Genomic DNA, 25,008 nt, shown 5'->3' on the forward strand with positions numbered 1-25,008 from the left:
GGAGAAGGGGGTGCCTGGGTGGCTCAGTCGGTTGAGCATCCAACTTCGGCTCAGGTCATGATCTCGTGGTTCCTGAGTTTGAGCCCCGCGTCGGGCACTGTGCTGACAGCTCGGAGGCTGGAACCTGCTTCGGATTCTGTGTCTCCCTCTCTGAGCAGGGGAGGCCCTGCTCATGCTCTGTCTCTGTCTCTCTCTCTCAAAAGTAAATAATAAAAAATAAAAAGAAACTGGGGAGAAGGGAGCCTGTGGACCCTGAGGTGCTTGAAATTCATAACCGTTTCGCCAGGCAAATCCTACTCGAGTGCCGTGTTTTGGGAAGAATACTCTGCTTGCAAGAGGATTTCTCTTATGGGGCCTGTTGGTGACCATGCCCCATTGGAAAGGGCTGTGGTTTGTCAGATTGGTTTTACTGCCTCCCATCTGCCTGGGTTTGGCACAGACAGCCTGGCCTGGGGAAGGAACTGTGGAGATAGGCAGGCAGCTGGCAGGTGGGCATGGTCAGATCAGCAGTTGGCAGCTTTGCCCCAGCTGGCCCGGCCAGGTAGCTCGACAATTACGCCCCCTCCGTGAGAGTTAATGGCGTTGTTATGGAGCAGTAGTGAGGTGGTGGGGCCGGGCTGACTGCCGGCTCTCCCTTAGGGTGCGCTTGGCCAAGCAGTAAGGGCGTTTTTCATTTTTCCTTCTCCTCCTCCTCCTCCTCCTCCTCCTTCTTCTTCTTCTTTTTAATATTTATTTCTTTTTGAGAGACAGTCAGACAGAGCATGAGTGACAGGGAGGACAAAGAGTCCAAAGCAGGGTCTAGCCTCTGAGCTGTCAGCACAGAGCCCGACACGGGGCTTGAACTCAGGGATCGTGAGATCGTGACCCAAGGCGAAGTTGGACACTAAACAGACTGAGGCACCTAGGCACCCCCATTTTTCCTTCTTGATTTCTCGAAACTTAGGGAGAAGCCTCTTGCCATCCCTAAAGATGAGTTAGATTAGAAAAGGGTCCAGGCTGCACCACATGTCATCGAATCCAAAAGATCGGCAGCGGTGACGAGGATCCCCATTTCAGAGATGCCTTGCTGTGAAGACACGGCCAGCAGAGGTTGAAGGGGGGCACCGAGCGTGAGAAACGGGTATCACAGTAAAGTGTGAAGAAATCTGGGTTTTACTTTATTATCTAAAAAAAACAATTTTTTTTATGTTTTATTTTTGGGAGAGTGTAAACGGGGGAGGAGTTGAGATGGGGGACAGAGGATCCTAAGCGGGCTCTGCACTGACAGCAGTGAGCCCCATGTAAGGCTCGAGCTCACGGACCACGAGATCATGAGCTGAGCCAAAGTTGGATGCTCGAGCGACTGAGCCACCGAGGCGCCCCTGAAACCTGGGTTTTAGAATCGATGCATTATGATAACTTCCAGTACCTCCCTCCCTACTTCCCTCTTGTGTGTATTAATCCTTCTATTGCCGTAGGTCTGATGCCCGGGAATATGTATGTGGTCAATGAAACACGCAGCCTCCCTGTCTCACGGAGGCCATGGATGTGAAGATGTCTAGAGGGACAGAACAGCGCAGGTTGCCCGTGTGGCTTCCGCTTAGACCCTGGTTCTGCTGCTTGCTGTGTGACCTTGGACAGGTCGCTTCACCTCTCTGTGCTTCCGTTTTCTCATGCACAAAATGGAGATAATAGCTGTGCCTACCTCATAGCATTGTAAAATTCAAACAATTGAAGTAGGACGAATGTGCTCCTCCCGTTACTAAGTGGTGTTATTGTTACTATTGCTGATCCGTTGTCATTGTTACCGTGGCCATCTTCATCATTACACAGCAGTCCCTGCTCTGGTCCAAAGGGAAATCCGGAGGATCTGGGAGGACCCAGAGATGGAAGACGTACCGGACGGTGATGTGATTCTAGGTTGCCCCCCCCCCCCGCCCTCAAGTTAGCCACTGTTAACTTCTGGTTCTCTGGGTAACATGGCCTTCTTGGCTCAGGTCAGGAGACCTTTATACTTTGTGCCTCAGTTGCTCCATCTGTAACACGGAGAACAGTAATGGTACTGGTGTCCTCATAGGTTTGTTTGAGGGATTAGACAAACTGAGATGTGCCCAGTGCCCTAGGCTGTGCCTGCGCTGTGTAAGGATGTGCTCTGATGGTATGTAAACCTCTCTGGCAAAAAAGATACCCCCACCCCCTTCCCCCTTTCCTTGATTGGAACCCTCCCCTAACCCCTGATCCCGCTCTTAGGCATTGCATCTGCCTTAGTTCTTGGGCAGAGAGCATGAAGCCCAGGGTGCCAGGGCTAACCCCTCTTTACTGATGGCCTCTCCAGGCCTGGGGCTGGCCCCTCGCTTTGGATCATGACAACTGGGTCATTTTCCGCAGGATCCTCTGGCCCCCTTTGCTTAGGTCTCGCGTGCCTGGGAGCTTCCTGGTTTTGGCTGTGAACGGGCCAGCATATACAGATTGCGCCTTTTCTTGCTCTTGGGTTACTTCCTTTGGACCCGTGCCCATAGCGGGGATTATTGGGTCACAGCAGGCCACGGAGTCTCTGGGTTTTCCTCACATGTTTCTGGGTTGCTCTTAAGATAGATTGATTCACCCCTTCTTTCGTTTGTTGAACAAGCATTTGATGAGTGCCTACTCTGTGCAGGTGAATTAGGACAAGGTCCTGCTTTGGGGAGATGACAGGTAGGAGGGAAAGAGACCCTGAGAACTTACGGATGGGAAAACAAAGGCCAAGAGAAGTGAAGTCACTCAGCTAGCGGATGGCAGAACCAGATTCATACCCGGAATCTGGCTGGCAACGTCTGCCTCGTGCTACAGGAACATAAAGACGGGGGTGCTGGGGGAAACGCACGTTGCGGTTGTAGTGAGTTATGGCGGAGACGGGCACTTTCGATGGGTGAGACCTCTGTCCACCAGTTGGCAGCTGAGGCAGCCCTGACCGGACCTGGAATATTCCAGGCCCGGGACAGAGCTGGTACGGAAAAGCTGGGGGAGCTGGGGGAGCGGTGAGAGGCCTTCGCAGCCAGAGCGGCAGAGGCTGGGGCGCCGCGTCACGGGCTCAAGTGGAGGCCAGCCCCAGGCGCTCTTCAGATCTGGTGCTTGTCAGCCCCAGGCGCTCTTCAGAATGCTCTCCATTTAATCCTCAAAAAGCCCTGTCAGGTCTGATAGACTGATTATCGTCCAGATGGGGCACCTGAGGCCCACAGAGGTTATGTGCCTTGCTTAAGGTCACACAGCTCAGAGGTAACAGAGCCAGGATGGAGCCATGGCCCTTTGGCCCAGAGTCTAGGCTCCGAGGCGTGGCACCGTCCTGCGCTGTGATGGGAGTGTCCCTAGTGGCCTGTTTTAAAATAGCTATTGTGGATGCTTCCAGGTCAGCGGTAGGGTAGGACTGCGGCGGGTTGCGTCTTTTCCAACAGGCTGTGCCAGATGACCCCGGCTGATCCTGTAGCAGGACAGGATAACAGTCCCTTGGGGGGGCTTTGGCATTCTGGCATTCTGAGCTGCTGTTGTCACTCGAGGATGGTGATGCGGCAGGAATAATGTAGAAATGGCAGCAGCAAACTCAGCCCCCACAGCGACCCCCTCCCTAACATTGAGGATTGATAATCTGGTGAGAGGTGGGCGCCCGAAAGTCAGAGAGGTGGATTGACTTCCTTACGGGCACACAGCCAGGAAGTGGTGTTGTAGGTCTCGAGCCCGGGGCTCTGCACCAGAGCCCGTCCTCGTGACCCCCGTGTCGTGGTCCTCCTTCAACCCTGCCTGCTCCCTGGGGCCCATCTCCACCGGGAGCGCTGTGTGCCACAGACCAGGAGCACATAGCTTGGATTTGTGTGTGGAGTTGAGGGACCTTGGGATTGGCGGGTGGGCCAGCTCACGTACTCTGGGGCAGGGGGGCCGGGGCCGGAGTGGCTCCAGGGCAGTTTGGGGGGATGACGGTGGCTTCGACAGTTTCCTGTTTGGGGGCTGCACTTGAGACTTGGGCTCTCGGTTTCACAGTTTCACAATGTCTGGGAGCTTTTGCAACACGTGGGTGACACGGCACTTTCTTGGTGGGAATCCCGAACGGAGCTTTGGTTTTTCCTTTGCGTCCCTCGCTCAGTCCTTGGCCTGTCCTCCGAGCCCTTTCGGTTGCCCAGTCCCCTCCCGGCACTTTGTTCTATTACTTGATGGGCATGCCCACCCGAAGCTTGTCTGGTGACTCTCTTGGATGCTGCTCTGTGCCCCCCTGAAACACCGGCGCCCTGTCTCCGCAATGGCCTGTTTCTTGGCATGTTTGCCCCCTTAGGTTTTACCTCCTTCAGGAAACCCGCTCTGAGCTCCCAAGGGGAAACAACAGTGACACTAATTTCCACTAATAGACTGGTCACCAGGTGCCCGTTTATTGTCCCCATGCTTGACTTCTCAAGGAGGCAGCACATGCGGCCATGAGCCCGCCTGCCTGGGTTGACATCTGCTACTTTCACCTGCAGGCTGTGCTACCTTGGGCAAGTTGCTTTGCCTCTCTGTGCCTCAGTTGCTTTCTCTACAGAATGGGAGCAAGAGTACCCATTTGGGGATGAAAGTGAAATCAGGCAATGTGTAGATTTAATGTTCATAATGACTCTCAGAGGCAGGTGTGGTCCCTGCTGTGAGCATGAGGAAGCTGAGTTTTCTTCCTCTTTGCTTTGTGAATTAGCCCCTCTCTCTGCTCCGGAGGTCTCGTGTCATTTATGTGCACCTCTTCAATGACACTCAGTGCTTTTAAAATCTTTTGTCACAGCTATTTATGTACCCACCCTACTTCCTGGATAAGATTCTAAGCTATTTGAGGGCAGGATACAAAGGTGGGTGTTGTGGTTCAACTCCTGTTATGAAGCAGGGCTCAGTATGTGTTGAATGAATGGACAGGCAGGTGGATGGTCTTTGGAGTCAGTAGGTATTGGTGGTGGGGGTGGGGCCCTCTGGAAACAATGTTAAGACAATGGGTCTCCACTGGAGTGATTGTGCCCCCCTCCCCCAAGCGGATACTGACACTTTCTAGAGAGTTTTTGTTGTCATGGTTTGCGGGGGGGAGGATGCTCCTGGCATCTGGGGAGTCGAGGCCAGGGATGCGGCCGGACCTCCCGCCATGCACAGGACAGCCTTACAGCAGAATTAGCCGGCTCCAGAGGTGAGCTGTGCCAAGGGTGAGAAATCTCAGGTTAAGGGCACATGTAATCTAGTTAGAAGCAGCATAGCAGTGGGAAGTCACATTGCATTCAAATATATATATTTTTAACAAATGCAAACGAGTCCCATCTAGATGACGTGTCGTCTTAGTGAGGTGATGAAGTCGGGTCTGTGTGTCCTTAGTAGTTTCTGAGGGGGATGTTAGGTTCTAAAGACACCGTATGAAGTGAGAAATGACACAGTTAAAATGACCCTGGGTCTTCCTCATATATATATATATATATATATATATATTTTTTAACAGCTTTATTGAGATACGGTTCACATACCATATGATTCGTGCATTTAAAGCACACAATTTGGTGGCTTCTAGGACAGGCACAGACGTGTGCATCCATCATCACGGTTGATTTTTGGAACATTATTTATCTTTGTGTCCTTCAGACCCAGCCCCGTGTGTGCCTGCTGTGATGGCTCAAATGCTGGCCGCGTCCCGTGTACGGTTTTTTAAAAAAATTCTACATTTGTTTTGAGAGAGTGTGTGTGAGCGGGAGAGGGGCAGAGAGAGAGGGAAAGGGAGAACCCTAAGCAGGCTCCGCGTCGAGCACAGAGCCTGACGCGGGGCTCCATCCACGAACCTTGAGATCGTGACCTGAGTGGAAATCAAGAGTCAGACACTTAACCTACTGAGCCGCCCGGGCGTCCCCTCTTAACTTTCAGTTTGCTGAGACTCACTCTGGGGTCTGGTTCATAGACTCCTTGGGTGCTTCTGAGCACCTGCCATGTATCTGGGCCTCGGGCAGGTCGGGGTGAAAAGTCCAGGGCTGCTACCTGGGCATTCACTGTCCCCACAGACCTGACAGCCTAAGGGGAGGGCAGATCTGGCAAAGTAATGTTTGGAGTAAGTAGCATCAGATCCTAGGGAATTGCTGACCTTTGGTGTTTTTTGACCTCCCTCCTGGGTTGGCAAACTTTTTCTGGAAAGAGCCAGGTGGTAAAGAGGTTAGGCTTTGTGGGCCAAGGCAAAATCAAATGACTACTCTTAGCAGCAGGCAACCCATCTGGTTTTGTTTTTGTTTTTTTTTAATAAAAATTAAAAAAAAAATATTTTTTATTTTTTTAATTTTTTTTTTAATTTATTTTTGAGACAGAGAGAGAGACAGAGCATGAGCAGGGGAGGGGCAGAGAGGGAGGGAGACAGAATCCGAAGCAGGCTCCAGGCTCTGAGCTGTCAGCACAGAGCCCGAAGCGGGGCTTGAACCCACAAACCGTGAGATCATGACCTGAGCTGAAGTCGGACGCTTAACCGACTGAGCCACCCAGGTGCCCTAGCAACCCATCTGTTTTACGTTTCATATTTAAAAATGTGAAATCCTTTCCTAGTTTGGGGACGAAGCCGGCAGAGGGTCAGATTTGGTACACGGGCTGTAGTTTGCCAACTCTTGACCTGTGCAAACAGCAATTTGTATGTTTTTTCGTAGTTACGTGTATTACATGTAATGTATACTATATTGCATACTCCATAACACATATCACATACGGTGTTAAGATGGTAAGTAGAACATCAAATAAATAATATCCGAAAGAAATATTTAGTGACCGTAGGGTGGGTGCTCTACAGGAAATGTACAGAGTTCCATTAGGAAGTTAAGATGTGATTGACAGGGCATGGGCAGGAAGGACGGCGGGCTGCTTCTCCTGAGGCCTGAAGGCTGCCTCTGAGTTGAAGCCAGGGCAGCGAGGGGAGAAGAGCTCCAGGCCAGGGGAACAGACCGTGCAAAGGTCCTGAGGCATAGGGTGGCCATAGGCATAGTGAGGAGCTTCAGGCAGAGTGTGTCAGGATCTGGTTATGGTTTGAAGCTATCCCTTTGGCTGTGGGGTGAAGGGTGGCCCGGAGGGGAGGCCAGCAACCAGTTAGGAGCCTAGGTAAATAAATACTTGCCAGGTGTGGAATGAATTGAACAATCCCCTATCTTCTATTGTTTGGACCAGCACCATACGATAGAAAAAGAATGCAGGCCATGTATGGAGTTTTGTCTGGTTGCCACATTACAAAAAAATAATAAAAAACAGGTGAAATGATTTTAAGTATATATTTTATTTAACTCCATATATGCAACATTTTGGAATTTCAACATGTAACTAATGAGGTATTTTGCATTTTGTTTGTACTGAGTCTTTTTTTTTTAATATTTATTTTGAGAGGTGCGGGGTGGGGGGGTGGGACAGAAAGAGAGAGAGAGAGGGAGAGGAGGTAGAGAGAATCCCAAGCAGGTTTTATGCCGTGAGTGCAGAGCCCAATGTGGGGCTCGATCTCATGAACTGTGAGATCATGACCTGAGCTGAAACCAAGAGTCAGACGCTTAACCTGAGCCACCCATGTGCTCCCATACTAAGTGTTTTAGTTTTATAGCACATCCCAGTTTGGTCCAGCCTCATTTCAAGTGCTCAGTAGCTCCGTGAGGCTGGTAGTTAGTGTATTGGACGCTGCGGTTTCTGTTACTTTGTTAAAAATCAGACATTAGATAATATTTGTAGAGCTATAAACCGCCAGGAATGCACACTCCTGCATTTAAGTGATTCCCCCCCACCCCCAGCTTTATTGAGGTATCGATGTGTAACATATGTAAAGCTCAGGTGTATAGGACAGGATGGTTTGCTAAACGCGTGTGTTGTAAAGTGATTATGCAGTTAGGTTACTTAGCACCTCTGTTCCCTCCCATTATTACCTTGACCTCCACCTATAATTCCTGAGATCTGCTCTCCTGACCGCTTTCAAGTATACAACACAGTATTTGCTAACTGTGATCACCATGTTGTACGTTAGGTTCCCGGAGCTAATTCGTCATCTTATAACTGGAAGTTTGTGCCCTTTGACCCACAGTTCCCTGTTTCCCCTACCCCCTAGTCCTTTTAATTTCTATTTTTTAAAGCTTTTTTTTATTTTATTTTTTTGGTAATGTCGACACCCGACGGAGGCTCAAACTCATGACCCCCAAGATTAAGAGTCACACGCTCCACCGACTGAGCCAGCCAGGAGCCCTCAGTTCAGTTTTTTTAGATTCCGCACGTAAAATGAGAACATATACAGTATTTGTTGTTCTCTGCTTCATTTCACTTGGCATAATGCCTTCGAGGTCCATCCATGTTGTCGCACATGGCGAGATTTCCTTTGTTTTTTTTTTTTTTTTTTGAGTTAGTGGTTTTCTTTTCTTTCTTCCTTTTTTTTAAAAATATAATTTATTGTCAAGTTGGCTATATAAAAAAATTTATATTTTTTTATATAATTTATTGTCAAGAGTATACAGTGTGCTCTTGGTTTCGGGGGTAGATTCCCGTGATTCATCGCTTAACATACAACACCAGGGCTCATGCCAACAAGTGCCCTCCTCAGTGCCCATCACCCTTTTTCCCCTCTTCCCCATCCCCCCACCCCCATCAACCCTCCGTTTGTTCTCTGTATTTAAGAGTCTCTTATGGTTTGCCTCCCTCCCTCTCTGAATTCCCTTCTTTTTTAATGTCTGGATGATATTTCCATTACATAGGTATGCACCACCTTCCTTTATCCCTTCATCCGCCAGTGAGCTTTGAGGTTGTTTCCATGTCTTGCCTGTTGTGAGTGATGCTCTAGTGAATGTGACACGCCCATCTCTCTCAAGGATCGGAATTGCGTTTATGTTGGATTTCCTTTGTGATGTTGTACAGATTGAATTCCCGTGGGGATGACCAGGTCAACATTTGTCATCATTTTTTTAATTCTCGTTGTGTAGCTGCAGGTTATCATACTTAAGCCGGTGTAATTTGTGTTCTGCCCGTGAGGCTTAGTAGCAATTAAGCGAAGCCGTTGGCCTTCAGGTCAGGCCTTCTGTATTTTCTTCGCTTGAGGAGTAACTTCTAAGGGGAGCGCTTGCGTCATTGTTTGGGAGAGCAAAAGATCAGCAACCCGAGAGGTGGGCATTAGGGGCCTGAGTAAATATGCTGTGTCCCGCCCATTCAGCAGAGGGGTGGGGATGCTTCCAGAGGAAAGTAAAAGGTGAGGACAAGGCCAGCTTCCAAGATTCAGATTTTTTTTTTTTTTTAATGAAAACATCAAGATACACTTGTCATATTTGGTCTGATACTTCTTAGGTACAAAAAAGGACAAATAAGAATGTATATTTGTAGGGCACCTTGGTGGCTCATCCAACCAAGCATCCAACTCTTGGTTTCGGGTCAGGTCATGAGCTCATGGTTTGTGGGTTTGAGCCCTACGTCGGGCTCTGTGCTGACAGCACAGAGCCTGCTTGGGATTCTCTCTCTTCCTCTCTCTCTCTACCCCTCTCCTGCTCGCTCGCTCTCTCCCAAAATAAATAATAATAACAAAAAAAAGAACATGTTGTATTTGCTTGTATTTGCCTGAAGAATTTCAGGAGGGTACACAGGAACTCACACGTGTGGTTGGATTTGTATACGGGGAGGGGTGTATGCGGCTGTGAAGACGGGACGGGATGGGGCTTGTAGGGGAGATAAGAGTAACTTTTTGCCGTTTGACACGCATGCACACACATATTTAAATTTGAGTCACATACTACTTGTTTTTTAAAAAAAATTGTTAATGTTTATTTTGGAGAGAGAGAGAGGAGAGAGAGAGAGAGAGAGAGAGACAGCGCCAGCAGGAGAGGGGCAGAGAGAGAGGGAGACACAGAATCCGAAACAGGCTCCAGGCTCCAAGCTGTCAGCACACAGCCCGATGTGGGGCTCGAACTCACGAACAGTGAGATCACGACTTGAGCCGAAGTCAGACGCTTAACTGGCTGAGCCACCCAGGCCACCCCACGTACTGCCTATTAAAATCAATTACAAAAGAAGTTAGTATTTTCTGTTCTCAGCTTCGTTTAAAGGCATTTTCTCAGCACCTCCCCCATGGGAGAGGCAGGGATCGTCCTTCAGAAAGCGCCCCGGGCGGGCAGAGCAGGTACTTTGGGGCTGAGCTGACTCGGGACAGCGCCAGGGCAGGGTAAGGAGGCAGGGGCCACAGCCCGCACCGGGGCTGGAGGTGGGAAGGAGAGGCGGCTTGGTGGGGGCACAACCAGCCCTTGCTTCCTGCTGGCCCCGTCTGTGTTGCCTGCTGTATGTGGTAACATGCAGATGCTCCATGTTGAAATGGTGGTATTTTGCATTTAACTGGTGGAAATGTGGAAGGGTTGAGGCAGGGGGTGGATCTGGACGCAGTCCCCGTAGTAGCGGTGACATTTATTGAGTGCCTACTACGTGCTCCGGCTTGTGCTTAATGACGTGCTAATTTACTTCATTTCATGGGTATCCCCACTGTCCAGATGTGGAAACTGAGGCCTGGTTGATTGTCACGTGGTGAGAAGCTGAAACTCTGCTTGATAAGGGTTGTGTTTGGAGAACAAGGAGTCTAAACTTGATAAGGGCAGGGACTGCGTTCAGCGGAGTTTCTCAGCCCCAGCGCCGTTGACATTGAGGGCTCAGTGAGTGTTGTGGGCCCGTCCTTGCATTGTGGATGTTCGGCAGCCCACAAGATGTCCAGAGCATGGTGGCAGTAGTGACACCAGAAATGTCTCCAAACACTGTCCGATGTCCCCTGGGGGAAAGTTTACCCCCGCTTGAGAACCACCGTCTGAAACAAATAAATCCGATGATGACATGAAATCCATGGTCCCCACCTCACTTGGAGTAAAAGTTAGAAATGCCTGCAGTGGCCTCTGAGTCCTCCAGTCTGTCCCTCCCTGTCCCCTAGCTTCCTCCCTGACCTTATTTCCCATTACTGTCGAGTCATATTGACCTCTCTGTTATTACTGCAGAATAGCACACGTGTTCCTACCTCAGAACCTTTGCATCAGCTGTTTTCCGTGCTGTTCCCCCAAATGGCCTTTTGGCCTATTCCCTTGTTTCTTTAATATATTACCAAAATACACGTTCTCAGTAAGTCCTTGCCACTTCTCCGAGTCCTTTTCATCATAATACATGCACACACGCACACTATGTGTATTTTTTATGTCTATATATTTTTTCCTTCTATCTTGTCTGTTCTGTCTCTTCTTACAAGGCTGTCCGCTCCAGGAGGGCAGGCCGTTTGCTCTGCTGTTCATCGCGGGGTCCTCAGCATCTGGAAGCAATGCTCAGTCAGTGGATGCATGCTGTCCGTCCTGTTGACTGCCGTGTCCTTAGATGTATGCCTCTGGCTGGCACATGCCTGAACCCGCTCGGGTCCCTGGAATGTGACCAAATGGAGGGTTTGGTGAAGCTCCAAAGTCTGATCAGAGGAGGGGAAGTGGCTGGGGACAAAAGTCAACAAAGACGGTCAGGGCTGGATGGAGACGGTGAGGGCAGATGTGTGCTTTGTAGGGAAGGGCCCGTCCTTGGGAGCGTCGGGGTCACGGCGGGTCAGAACAGGCTGCTGCCGCCGTGGACATTTGGACACGGCTCTGTCGTCTTTTTGGCTGTCCTTTTAAGACAGGAGTCTTGGGTTCGCGGGTGGCCCCGGTCCCTGTCTTGCTGAGATGTTCAGCTCTGCGCCTTGGGTGTTAGGATTTAGTGGGGATCTGGGGCTCTTGCCTGAGCAGGGCTGTGCCCTGCCTTCCCGGGTGCCGGGGCTAAGATCTGGATGTGGCCCTCCTACCCTCCCCCCTGCCTTAATACTTCTAGGTTTTATTCTTAGCTCTGGTGAGTCAGAGAGTGAGGAAAGACTGCAGCTCAGCCTGGCAGCGGGCAGGGGACGTCACCGCCCGCGTGACCCTGGCTCCTGCTGCCCTTCTCCCGCCACAGGGAGCCCTGGCCTCGTGCTGGGTCGGGGCAGGGCGGCCTTAGACCTCCCGTGTCTCTCTGGCCGGCCTGTGCTGGGCAAGCGGAGGCCCCATGTTGTCTCTGAAAACAGGATTAATGTCCAGAAGCCCAGCAGGTCCCCACCCGACTGCTGGCCTCCCTGCAGTTCCTTTTCTCAGCTTGCTTCTGCTTAGAGCTACCCCTGTGCCGGCTGCCTGTCGCGTTTGGACCGGTTCTGGATATGGCTTTGTCAGCCACCGGTCGCCTCGCCTCTGCCCCTCCGAGACGGGGCCGATGCCCAGTAGCGTCCTGCACACCTCCATCCGTCCCTTTGCTGGGGCTCTGGAGCCGGCCTGTTGGGGTTCGAATCCAGGCTCCACCAGGTCCTGCCCACATACCTTCCGGCAAGTGTTCCTACCTCTGTTTGCCTCTGTGTCCCTCTGTGTGGAATGGGGTTAATTAATGCAGGACGCGCCTCACAGGGTGTGGCTCCGCTGATGGACGTTGAAGCAGGAACACGGTGCCTGGCGCATGGTCAGTGCTTTCCGCGGGCGATGACTTATTAGTGCTCTTATCAGCCTCAGTTTCAGTCCCGCGGGGTTTGCCCCAGCTTCGTGGCCGGCCTGCCCTGCACCCCACCGCTCCCAGCCCATGCTGCCCAGAGCTGATGAGGCGTCTCTGGGCAAGCTAAACCCTTAACCCCGCGGTCTGCACGGCATCCATTATTAGACCTATTTGCAGGTGAAGGAGACCAGAGCCGGAGAGGTGAGCTGATTTTCTGAAGGTCAAGGGGCAGGTGAGCGGTGGCTGCTGGATTCAGACTCAGGCCTCTGGCTCCAGGGTCTCCAGTCTTTGCTGCTGTCGCTTGAATTCGTTCGATTCGTTCCCTCCCTCCCTTCTGCATTTTGAAAAGGTGGATACCCACGCAGCGTCTTCCCCACGCCTTTGCCCCCGCTATCCCTCTGCCTCAGACGTGCTTCCCCTGGATCTTTGCACAGCTGGCTCTTTCTGACCCTGGCACTCTCCTCTGCTGAAATGCCCCCTTCCCGGACCCTCACCCTGACACTTCCCCTCCCTGTGTAACAAGCATTGATCTTCGCAGCTATGTTTTGTGACCTTACATCTTTTTAAAAAATATTTACTTATTTATTTTGAGAGAGAAGGCGCACAGGTGTGCGAGTGGGGGAGGGGCAGAGAGAGAGGCAGGGAGAGAGAATCCCAAGTAGGCTCTGTGCCGTCAGCCTGGAGCCCGACGCGGGGCTCAAACTCCTGAACGGTGAGATCGTGACTCGAGTTGGAAAAAAGAGCCACTGGGCGTTGAGGAGGGCACTTGTTGGCATGAGCCTTGGGTGTTGTACGTAAGCAATGAACCATGGGAATCTGCCCCCCAAACCAAGAGCACACTGTATACACTGTATGTTAGCCAACCTGACAATAAATTATATTAAAAAAAAAAGAAAAATCAAGAGCCGGACACTTAACCAACTGACTGAGCCCTCCAGGTGCCTCATGCGACCTTCTATCTTTAGTGGACTGTGTGAGTCTTAACAGGGCAGGGACTGTGCCTGATTTATTCCCACTCTCCTTGATTAGTCCAGAGCTCAGTACAGAGTAGGTACTCAATAAATATTCATTGTGTGATGGAGAGAATGAATGAATGAATGAATGAATGAGTGAATGAATGAAACCAACCAACCCTTGGGCTTATTTTTTTTTTTAATTTTTAAAATTTTTTTAATATATGAAATTTATTGTCAAATTGGTTTCCATAACCCTTGGGTTTATTGATCGGTCTCTTGGCCAGGAACTAAACCTGGAACCTTTCGGGTCTGTCATTTAGCCTTCCTGGTGGTTCTCTAATCGGTGAGTTCTCTTTTCACAGATAAAGAAACCGAGGCCTGGTGAGGCCACCGCTCTGGGATGGTAGGGGCAGTTTTTTGCCTCCCCAGGGGGTTATTTGGCAAAGTCTGGAGACATCTTTGATGGTCCCCCCGGCTGTGTATGCTTGCTCCCAGGTTATACGGGAGCTGAGTTTCTGTGTCTACAGAATGGGGTTTAGTACGTGCCTCTTAAGGTTGTCTGTCAGGATTAAATGTGATTGTGCACTTACTGGCATCTCTTGGACAGAGATCAGAGATGCTGCTGAACATCCTCAGGTGCACAGGATGGCCCCCTCAAGGCAAAAACTTCTGGCCCCAAATGTCACCAGTGCCGAGGCCGAGAAACCCTGCTTTCGGGTGCACATCTGTGCCGAGGTAGAGACTAGGACCCAGTCGGCCCAACCTCGTGTTTCTTAGCCATCGCCCTTGCTGCGCACATTGGGTAGGTGGGTGGGGGCGGTTGTAGAATATTTCCACATCTGGGTCAGAACATTGCTTCTCCGTCCCACACAGATGAACTCGGAATCCCTGATGTCTGAGGACAGTTGGTGGCCTGCCTCAGAGGATGTTGCCTTTGAGGCTGCCCCGGGTGGGGTGGTGAGGCCATGGACCTTGGAAAGCCCCTGGAAAGCCCCTGGAGTTCTTCTCAGTACCTGGCTGAGAGGTGGTGCAGCTCGGGAGGTTGGAGCTCAGTGTCGGACCGTGTGGGTTCAGCGCCCGGCTCTGCCTCTTTCTGGCCCTGTGGCCCCGAGCAAGTTCCATAACCACTCTGGGGCCTCAGAGTCCCCTGGTCTGAGAAGGGGAAGTTTTAATAGTCCTGACTTTGTAGGGGTTTGAATGGACTCCTGCCTGGAAAACACTTAGCACTCTGCCTGGCATTTCAGCTCTTGGGGTTATTATAGGTGCCCAGTAAATACGTGCTTTCTTGTTGTGCCCAGCTCAGCATTTAGAAATTCTACCCTTAAGTCCCTGCTGTTGCTGTTTGTTTATTGAAAGTGCGGATTCGTTTTGTTATTAGCGGTTTAGAGGTAATACCTAGGGAGTGAAAAATACAAATAGCGCTAAAGATAATAAAACAAAATGAATAATGTCTTCTCGTCAGCTTCAGCTCTACCCCCTGGAGGTAGTAGCTGCTAGCTTTTGTTTTTCTTGTATCTTTCTAAGAAAATTTCCCTGCCTCCAGAATCATCCATGGATCCTTTTATACTAATTTTAAATGGGAACAGTAGTACATGTATGTGATTCAAAAACAAACAGAAGGGTGCCTGGGTGGCTCAGTCCAGTTAAATGTCCGACTTGACTCAGGTCACGATCTCGTGGCTTACAAGTTTGAGCCCCACGTCAGGCTCTGTGCTGACAGCGCAGAGCCTGGAGCCTGTTTCGGACTCTGTATCTTCCTCTCCCTCTGCCCCTCTCCTGCTCGTGCTCTGTCTCTCAGTTTCTCAAAAATAAATAAACGTTAGGGGCGCCTGGGTGGCTCAGTCGGTTAAGCGTCCAAGTTCAGCTCAGGTTATGATCTCACAGTTCGTGCGTTCAAGCCCTGCATTGGGCTCTGTGCTGACAGCTGGGATCCTGGAGCCTGCTTCGGATTCTGTATCTCCCTCTCTCTGCCCCTCCCCTGCTCACTCTTTGTCTCTCTCTGTCTCTCAAAAATAAATAAATGTAAAAAAAAAAGAAAATTAAAAAGATAAATTTGGCAAACCTTTAAAAAAAATACACGTTAAAAAAAAAAAAGCAAACTGAACATTTTCTTGGTGGATAGAGGCATCTACACTTGATTTAAATTCCCGGCTATGCATGCTGCTTGCAGGTTATGTCACTTGTCCTCAGTTTCTATATCTGTAAAATGGATTTAATTATAGTGCCTGCCTCCTAGAGTTGTTTGTGAGGATTAAATGGGATATAAAGCACTTAGCTTGGTCCTGGCACATGCCGCTGAGAACCTCAGTAAGCCCTCAGTCTTTTTGTTGCTGTTAATGGAGGAAGGTGGCACATACATGTTCCCTACAGGTCTATGCTGGAATATCATCCCGGCCCGGAGCTCTTTTTCTGTAATAGCACCTAGCACCCACCATTATTCTCTGCCCCCTTTTACTCTTCTTCAGGGCATTTGCTAACATTGGACAGGCATATAGCTATTTATCTGTTTAGTATTTGCCTCTTCTTTTAAATTTTTTAACTTTTTTTTAAAATTTATTTTTGAGAGAGAGAGGGCTGGGGAGGGGCAGAGAGAGAGAGATACACACACACACACGGAATCTGAAGCAGGCTCCAGGCTCTGAGCTGTCAGCACAGAGCCCGACGCAGGGCTCGAACCCATGAACTGTGAGATCATGACCTCATCAGATGCTTCACCGACTGAGCCACTCAGACGCCCCTGCCTCTTTTGCTAGAATGATACTCTGAGAGTAGAACCTTGACCTCCAGATGTTACTGGCACACAGTACTCTCCTGATAAATAATCCACTTAGTGGATAAATAGTCCTGATAAATAGTCCTGATAAATAGTCCACTTAGTGGTGGAAAGCGGAATGTGATACGTTATTGAGCTGATCGCTTCAGGCCCCAGTGGAATGCCCATTACAGAGTCCGTCCTTGTAATTAACTAGGTCAGAGCAACCTTTACTCCCAGACTCAGGTGGCACAGAGGAGCAGTTCAGGTTCATAATTAAGTTCCCCTCTGTTGTCTCCCTGCACCCCTCCTGTTCTGGGGTCAGCTAGCAGGACCCCGGGCAAAGCTCTTTCCCTTGTCCCTGCAGGCCCCTGTCTGGTGTCCCTCCAGAAGCTGCGTTGGCCAGGCCGGAGCATCAGAACGGCGGGGAATCCCCGCGGGGCTCCGGCCGAGGAGATACCGGCACACGGTGCCTCTGTGACCAGCTTGGTTGAACCGAGTGGGGCCGGCCAGCTAAGTGTGGGGTACCACTTGCCTGTGCTGGGCACGACTGGGGTGGCTTCTCGACCTGACCCAGCCAAGAGGAGTGAGGGTGAGGGAGAGCCATTGAATGGAGCTCAGGATGGACCAGAGTAAACCTGAGGGCACCTGGTGGGCCGAATAATGGCCTCTCCAAAGATGCCCGTGGCCTGGTCCGTGGAACCTGTGATTATGTGATGTTGCACAGCAGAGGGCAAGGCAGATGGCGGGTGCAATTAGGCTCAAGGTCATAGCTGACCTTGAGACGGCAGGGGTCCTGGGTTATCTGGGTGGGCCCAGGTATCACGAGGGTTTTTGTATGTGCAAGAGGGAGACACAAGAGAGTAAATTCAGAGAGGCAGCAGTGTGACTGGCACTTGGTCTGGTGTCCTTGGCTTTGAAGATGGAAGCAGAGGCGGTGAGCCACGGAATGTGGGCGGCTTCTAGAAGCTGGAAGAGGCAAGGAAATGGATTCTCCATTAGTCTCCTGAAGGAATGCAGCCCTGCCCGAGACCCCTTTCAGATTCCTGACCTCTGCAACTGTATGTTTGAATATTTGTGTTCCTTGAAGCCACCCAGTTTGTGGTGATTTGTAACGGCAGCCATAGGCGGTGAGTACAGGTAGGGGGTTCTGAACTTGGTGACGATTTGAGGATTCACATCTTCTTGGCCCAGATTTCCATGGTTGCAGGCGCAGCTCCAGAAGGGCCTGCTAAAATTCATGTTACCCATCCCTGGGGGACAGCTCAGTAATCACACTTTCTAAGTTTGAGTCCCAGCCTCATCACATACAAGCTGTGTGTCTTCTCTGTCTCAATTTCCTCACCTCTCAAAGGGGCATCAAAACAAAACCTCCCTTCTAAGTAGTCATGGAGGTTAAATGAATGAATTCACTTCAAACGCATAGAAATAATGCCTGGCACGTAGTGTTGAGTAAATGCTAGGTGGTATTGTTATTATCAATAACAACATAAGATCACCATATTGAGAGTTTAACGATACAAACTTCATTTATTTCCATTACTGGTGTGAGAATTAAGGTTACTGACAGTAGTTCTCTATTGAGTGTGTAGGACCCTGTGTGCATGCAATTTTATTTAATCTTGAGAATAGCTCTAGGAGATAGGTAGTCTTAGCCTTAGTCAGAGATGAGGCTCAGAGAGGCTAAGTAACTTGTCTAAGGTCACACAGCAAATCAGGAAGGAAACTGTGTCTTTAAGAGACCAGGGAATAGTTTTTTGGGGGAATGGGGTGGGGTAGTGGGGAAGAAAAGGAAAAGGGGAGAACAGAAGGAAAGAAGTGGGCCCTAAAAAAGTAGCTGAAGAGGTTGTAAATAATAGTAATAATCAACATATGTATGGGTTTTTATGGGCCCCTTGGGAGAAGAAGGCAGTATCCCCACTTGGCTGGTGGACTGTTTGAGCCTCAGAGAAGATTAGTGATTCACCCAGAAAGTAAGTATCCTACTGCTCGTAGTGGAATAAGCCCTAAATTCATGCATGTCAAATTCTGAATCACAGTCTTGTATAAAAGTTGATTCAGTGGATCAGAACTTGTATTATTAGGATGGTTTCTGTTGTAAGTGAGAGCAAATTCATTTTAAACTTGTGTAAACAGGGTGCCTGGGTGGCTCAGTCGGTTAAGCGTCCGACTCTTGATCTCAGCTCAGGGCTTCATGTCAGGGTCGTGAGTTCAAGCCCTGCGTTGGGCTCTGTATTGGGTGTGAAGCTTACTTAAAAAAAGTATGTGAAACAGTAAAGTGGATTTATTGGAGAGGTGCTGTGGGGGGAAGGACTGCAGGTGAGGTCCAGGAGCACCTCCCCTGCCCCCGCCCCCCCATGGCACCAAGAACCACTTTTCTTTCGTCTCTTTTATTTTTTTTTTCATTTTTTCCAATATATGAAGTGTATTGTCAAATTGGTTTCCATACAACACCCAGTGCTCATCCCAAAAGGTTCCCCTCTGAATACCCATCACCTCACGCTCCCCGCCCTCCCACCCCCCATCAACCCTCAGTTTGTTCTCAGTTTTTAAGAGTCTCTTAGGCTTTGGCTCTCTCCCACTCTGACCTCTTTTTTTTTTTTTTCCTTCCCCTCCCCCATGGGTTCCTGTTACGTTTCTCAGGATCCACATAAGAGTGAAAACATGGTATCTGTCTTTCTCTGTATGGCTTCTCTCACTTAGCATCACACTCTCCAGTTCCCTCCACGTTGCTACGCAGGGCCAGATTTCGTTCTTTCTCACTGCCATGTAGGACTCCATTGTGCATATAAACCACAATTTCTTTATCCATTCCTCGGTTGATGGACATGTAGGCTCCTTCCATCATTTGGCTACTGTTGAGAGTGCTGCTGGAAACATGGGGGTACAAGCACCCCTATGCGTCCGCACTCCTGTGTCCCTCGTGTGAATTCCTAGCAGAGCTGTCGCTGGGTCATAGGTCGTCTCTACCTTTTGTAACGTCCACTTTGTTCTCAGTTCTCCATGGTGGTGACACTTCTTTCCCCTCCCAACTTTTGGTGCTTGTCTCGTAAATAGCCGCGACACCTGCAAATCCACGTCCCCACCCTCCATCACTGGGGACGAGAGAGTAGCATCTTTGCTGTGATGGGATTGATGTGCATTAGGCGGCCCTTCTAGGCCTCATCGCCAGCAAGCAGGTGAAGGACTCTGCTGATTGCCTGGTTCTAATGAGGGCCTGGCCCGGGAGCTTTGTCCCGAGTGTGTGGCTGAGGGTGCAGGAGGATTTGTTGATGAACGACGGCCAGGGGCTGTTAGAGGAGGGGGGATGTATGTGTGGGTTGGGGTGGGGACAATGTAGAGCCAGTGCAGCGTGGCCTTTGGGAAGGTATCTTCCTGCCTAGTGCCTCGGTTTTCTCTTCTGTGTAATGGGGCTGGCGGCAGCGTCTCTTCTGAGGACTGGCTGACGTGCCTGGTACGTCCGGTGCTCAGCTGCCTGTCGTTATTCTGCCCCGGGAGACGGATGAGAGGTGACACCGCTCAGTAGAAATTTCACGAACTCCCGAAGCACGCGGGCCAAGCCCACTTGGGCTCATGCCCCACATCCTCGAGTGTCGGCGCTGCGGGCGGGGGATGGGGCGCATAAAAGGGTGACCAAGCTGTGGAGGTGTCCTGTGGAAGAAGCTGCGGCCGGGGGAATCCGCGACGCACCTCCTGTACGAAGGGTTCCTTGGACCACATTCCACCCCGGGCGCCCTCCTGGGCCAGCGCTGGTGACTGACTGTTTCCTGGACTGGCTGCCCCCCAGGTTGAGTGTTGTCACCAGCATCGGGCCGATGGCCGCTCCGTCCTCAGAATCAGAGAGCGGAGGTCACGCCAGCCTGATTTCCGAAGCCCCCCGGATCCGGGGGGCAGGGCCGCGGGGAGGAGGAGCAGGGTGGCGGCCAGCCCCGGAGTGGGGAGCCACGAGGGGCCGGCAGGCTCCCCGGGAATCGGGATCCTTCCCGAAGCCATCCAGCGGGCCCTCTGCGTCACTGTTGCCCACGAAACCCCGGATGGCAGGGTGGCGCTGCGGGTCTCCGGGGACGGTCAAGGCAGGGCAGGGGTCCCTTCGCACAGAAGATTCCATCCAGTCCCGGCCAGCGAGGGCTGCGCCGGAGGCCCTGACGCTATTGTCTGCCCTCCGGTGACGGTCGTCAGGGCCACCGTTGGCCGGCTGAGGCAGGGGGCCCGTAGCCTACTGTCTGCTTCCCACAGCAGTGCAGCGTCACGTTCAGAAGCCCATCTTCCCTCTTCCCGTGCCCCCCCTCCCCTGCCTCCCCCTCCTGCCTCTCCCTCCGGGTCAGGGCTGGCGTGTAGCAGGCGTGTGGCTTTGAGCGGGAAGCTGCTTCTGAAGAGCCAGCGCCTCCTTCGCTGAGCTGAGTGGTTTTCGGCCTCCTGTTGCTGGAGTCCCGTGTCCTTAGATGCTCCCTGGTTTCCTCCTGCTTACTTCCTGATTCGAGCGTTTCTCTGCGCTTTAAGCTTCCTGACTCCGGCCCGTGCTGGTGACAGTGGTGGCGATCATCAGTAATTATTAGCATCTGCTGCTGACAGTCACTGCTCGTTTCTGGACCCGGCCAGTCCCGGGCGAAGCACCTCTCGTGCCAGGCCGTTTGAAAGTGGCCAAAACCCTTCCAGGCCCTTGCATTTTCCTGACCATTTTACTGGTGAGGGGACTGAGGCTTGGACAAGTGAGGTGACCTGCACGGGTTCGCACGAGGTCAGGGCCTGAGTTTCAGGCTGTAGCTAGAAAGCCGGGGATCCTAGCCAGGTTCTACTTGGATGCGTTATTTTTTTCTTTAAAGCAAAGTAGGAAATGATGTTGGGCAGGGGAGGTGGGGGGGAGGCATGGCATGGGTACCCAGTAACTTCTGGGTACCTGCCAGGTGAGGAGGAGAGGAGCGAAGAGTAAATACACATGGTCCTGGCACTGGGGTCCTTGCATGGTCCTTGTAGGACAGAGGTGTGGCTCAGTTGGTTAGGCATCTGACTTCGGCTCAGGTCATGCTCTCATGGTTCAGAAGTTTGAGCCCCATATCGGACTCTGTGCTGACAGCCTGGAGTTGGCTTTGGATTCCGTGTCTCCCTCTCTCTTTGCCTATACCCTGCTCACACCCAGTCTCTTTCTCTCTCAAAAAATAAATAAAAATTAAAAAAAAAATCATTGCAAAGGTTGGAGGTCAGGAGGAAAGCCGTTTTGGAGCAGGGTTGGGGGAAAGGAAAACTTCTTAAAGGAGATATCCAAGTTGGGTTTTGAAGGATGTGTAGGAGTTTGTGACAGCGGAAAGACATTGCAGGGAGAGCATCTAGCAAGAAGTATCCCAAAGAACCATTGATTTGACCAGCAACTGGGGATTGCCTTGAAAGCAGGAACCCTGGCCCTCTTGAATCTCAAGAGCCTTGAACAATGCCTGACGTGTGCTTGGTACATGCTTCTTTGAGCGAATGCCTGTGTTGACACATTGGAGTGAGAGAAATTATAGTAGAAACAGATGGGGCTCAAATGTGGAAGGCTTCATGAGCCGTAGCAAGGATCAGCTTTTGAAGGTGATAGGGAGCCATTTGAGGTTGTTACCCAGAGGGGAGAGGACAATCAGATCTGTCCTATTTATTAACACAAATATTAAAAAAAATTTTGAGACAGAGAGAGAGTGCGAGTGGGGAAGGGGCAGAGAGAGAGGGAGACATAGAATCCAAAGCAGACTCCAGGCTCTGAGCTGTCAGCACAGGGCCCGACGCAGGACTCGAACCCGTGAACCCTGAGATCATGACCTGAGCTGAAGTCAGACGCTCAACCGACTGAGCCACCCAAGCCCCCCGTTAACACAAATATTTAAGTCTGTAGATTTTCCTCTGAGCAGGAGAGTCTTACTGCTTTTAAGCACACAATGGAAAGATCTTCCAATTTCACTCAACACCAAGGGAAAAAGAATTTAAGCTCCAGAGAGGTATTTTCCACCACCACGTCTGCAGAGGTCAGAAAGCTTGTAATACACGGTGTTGGGGAACTCGTCGTGCTTGTGCCTTGTTAGGTGGAGTATAAATTGATACCCTCGTGGGGGACAATGTCTGTCCAAATTTTAAAAGCAGGCACCTTTTGTCCCAGCGGGTTCCCTTTTGGAAAGTCATTTTATAAATATGCTTGCGTGTGTGGGAAATGAGGCACTTTCCAGGTTGTCAAATCCCTGCTGCATTGCTTGTCTCTTAGAGCAACCCAGTGCCCACTCAGCAGGAGGCTGGTCAAATAAAGTCAAGTCCATCATACAGCGGAATACCAAGCAACTGGAACAAAGAATGAAGAAACACTTTGCAGTGTAGGATGACCTTTCAGATCTGTTATTAAGTGAGAAAAGCCGGGCGCCCAGCTGGCTCAGTCGAAAGAGCATGTGACTATTGATGTCAGGGTCCTGAGTTTGAGCCCCACGTTGGGTGCAGAGAGTACTTCAATAAACTTAAAAAAAAATTCTTCAGAGAAAAAAGCAAGGGACAGAACAGTGTAAGGAGTATGTGGCCTTCCATTTGGTAACAGAAAATATGTATTTTTGTTAATATACACGCATAAAATAGTTTCTGGCAGGATGCACAAAAAAACAATAATGGTTGCTCCTAGAGACAGGACCTAGGGACTCGGGGTGGGAAGATGGCTGGTCACTTTTCCTTTTTCAAAAGAAATAAAATTAAGTTCTCAAGAATAAGACCTCTAGGGGCGCCTGGGTGACTCAGTCAGTTGAGCATCCAGCTTCAGCTCAGGTCATGATCTCACAGTTTGTGAGTTTGAGCCCCACGTTGGGCTCTGTGCTGACAGCTCAGAGCCTGGAGCCTGCTTCGGATTCTGTGTCTCCCTCTCTCTCTGCCCCTCCCCTGCTCACTCTGTCACTCTCTCTCTCTCTGTCAAAAATAAATAAACATTTAAAAAAATTAAAAAAATAAAAGGAATAAGACCTCTATTTTATTGATTAAAATCAGTGTCCGATATTTTTTTAAAAAGCGAGATACAGAATGGGTTATGTATTGTGCTTTCTGGGGAAACAAAATAGTGTATCTGGAAGATACTTGGGTGTTAGCAATGGTAGTTTTGCCTGTGGGGTGGAATGGGGGCTGCAGATTCGGGGAGGGAGGCTTCTCTTTCACCACATGTATGCCATTGTGTGTGATTTGAAAAATTTTTAGCTCATAGAATTAACACAGAGAAACATGGCTGGATGCCTGGGTGGTTGGGTGCGTGGGTGGGTGGTTGATGGGTGGGCATGTGTGCATGCATGGTTGCATTTGTAGAGGATGGGTGGATGGGTGGATGGGTGGATGCATGCATGGGTGGGTAGATGGTTCAGTGGGTAGGTGGAGGAGTTGGTGCACGGATGGGTGAGCGGGTAGCTGGTTAGATAGACTAGTGGATGGATGATGTGTGGACAGGCTCATGGATGGGGGGGTAGGTGTGTATCTGGATGCATGAATGGATGTCTAGACACGTAAGGTAACTTGGCTGCGGTGGGTGGAAGGAAGCCCTGAGGGGGGGCCCGGAGGGCTGAAGCAGGGGAATGGTTAGGAAATGACTGCGGGAGTCCAGGCAAGGAATAATTGGGGATGTCTCACACGAACCGACCTTCTGGTATACATAAGTGCATATATTAAGGCGCAGCATTGTGTTTCACTAGAAGGCCACATTCCTTTGGAATGAGCTTTTTCTGGCAACTGGTCAAGGAACGGCTCTGTATGTAACACAACCGCCAGCAGTTTAATCTCGTTTGCACCACCCCCTGAAGAATTACAAGTGGCGTGAAAGTAGTTAAAATAATGGGTCTTCGACATAAATCATTCTTCTTCCTGATCACATTCTTGTTGACAAGGCCGTCTTCCACATGCCCAAGTCCCCAGAGGCATGACTTTTGTCCTTTTTCGGGTTTCTTTGTGTCTAGAAGTTTCCCAGCTAACCCCTTTGTGTGTGGTGACCTTTTCAAGTTTATTTTTCAATGATTTCTTGTTCTTGGTTCCGGAAAAAATAATTGTTGATATTGTAGAATAATTACACCTCAGAAGAAGCCGTTCAGGTGCCTCGTTAATACCCAGAGCTCCCTCACTCGCTCACTCTTTTTAAAAGTCAAATCCTTTTTATTAAGCATCTTAATAACCATTTTGAAGTGTAGACTTGAGTAGCATTAAGTATATTCACGTTGTGTATAACGAGGTCTCTTTTCTGAGAAGCTCGAAGCTTGTAGTTCAATCAGATAGTCAAATGTGCTTTTTAAGTGAAATGATCTTTCTGTTCCCATTACCTTCTTGTTTTTTCAATGTTCTTTGATGTGGCTTTAAGGCTTGTCACGGAGCCCTAAGATTCCAGGTTCCTAGGAGTTCTTTGGTGGTCTCGCTGAACTGAATGTGTGGAGGCAGTTGGGATCGGGGATCTCTGGAGCTTTCTGGAAGGCACGTCGGCCAGTGGTGGGGAGAGATTGCTAGGTGAGAAGTAGGCTGCATGGGGCCTTGACCTTGTCCTAAGCCAGGCCGCTCCCCAGCTCCTGGCAACGGCTGTAAAAGAGGATTTTGGGTTCCGTGCTGCCAGACTTTCCTGCTTTTCTGAGAGAAGCCAGATCTAAGTTTTTTCATGAAGTTTCCCGATTTTGGATGTTGGCAGCTAAGCGAAGATGATTTTTAAAAGCGTGCGAAAACAGGAGTAACGACAAACTGTCTCTGGGCCAAATTGGTCTGAGGGCCACTTGTTTTAGACCTCTAATCTTACCTGACCTAGAAATAGGAAATTAAGACCCACGGTTGGGGAGTAACTTTCCCAAAGTTGTGTAACTGGTCAGTGGT

General features: G+C 50.2%; 1 protein-coding gene across 4 annotated transcripts in view; it reads left to right on the forward strand.

The window, feature by feature from the left end:
- ABCC1 (ATP binding cassette subfamily C member 1) overlaps window positions 1-25,008 on the forward strand; it is a 139,120-nt gene that overhangs the window by 14,738 nt on the left and 99,374 nt on the right. The window contains exon 1 of one of the 4 annotated variants that reach the window (XM_053213330.1): window positions 16,550-16,774. The exons of the other annotated variants lie outside the window; for them this stretch is intronic. The gene's annotated coding sequence lies outside the window, so the exon portion shown is untranslated. Of the gene's footprint in view, window positions 1-16,549; window positions 16,775-25,008 lie in introns of those variants that run through there. 4 annotated transcript variants of the gene reach the window in all.

This window comes from Acinonyx jubatus, chromosome E3, assembly GCF_027475565.1.
Source record: "Acinonyx jubatus isolate Ajub_Pintada_27869175 chromosome E3, VMU_Ajub_asm_v1.0, whole genome shotgun sequence".
NCBI classification, from domain to species: Eukaryota; Metazoa; Chordata; class Mammalia; order Carnivora; family Felidae; genus Acinonyx; species Acinonyx jubatus.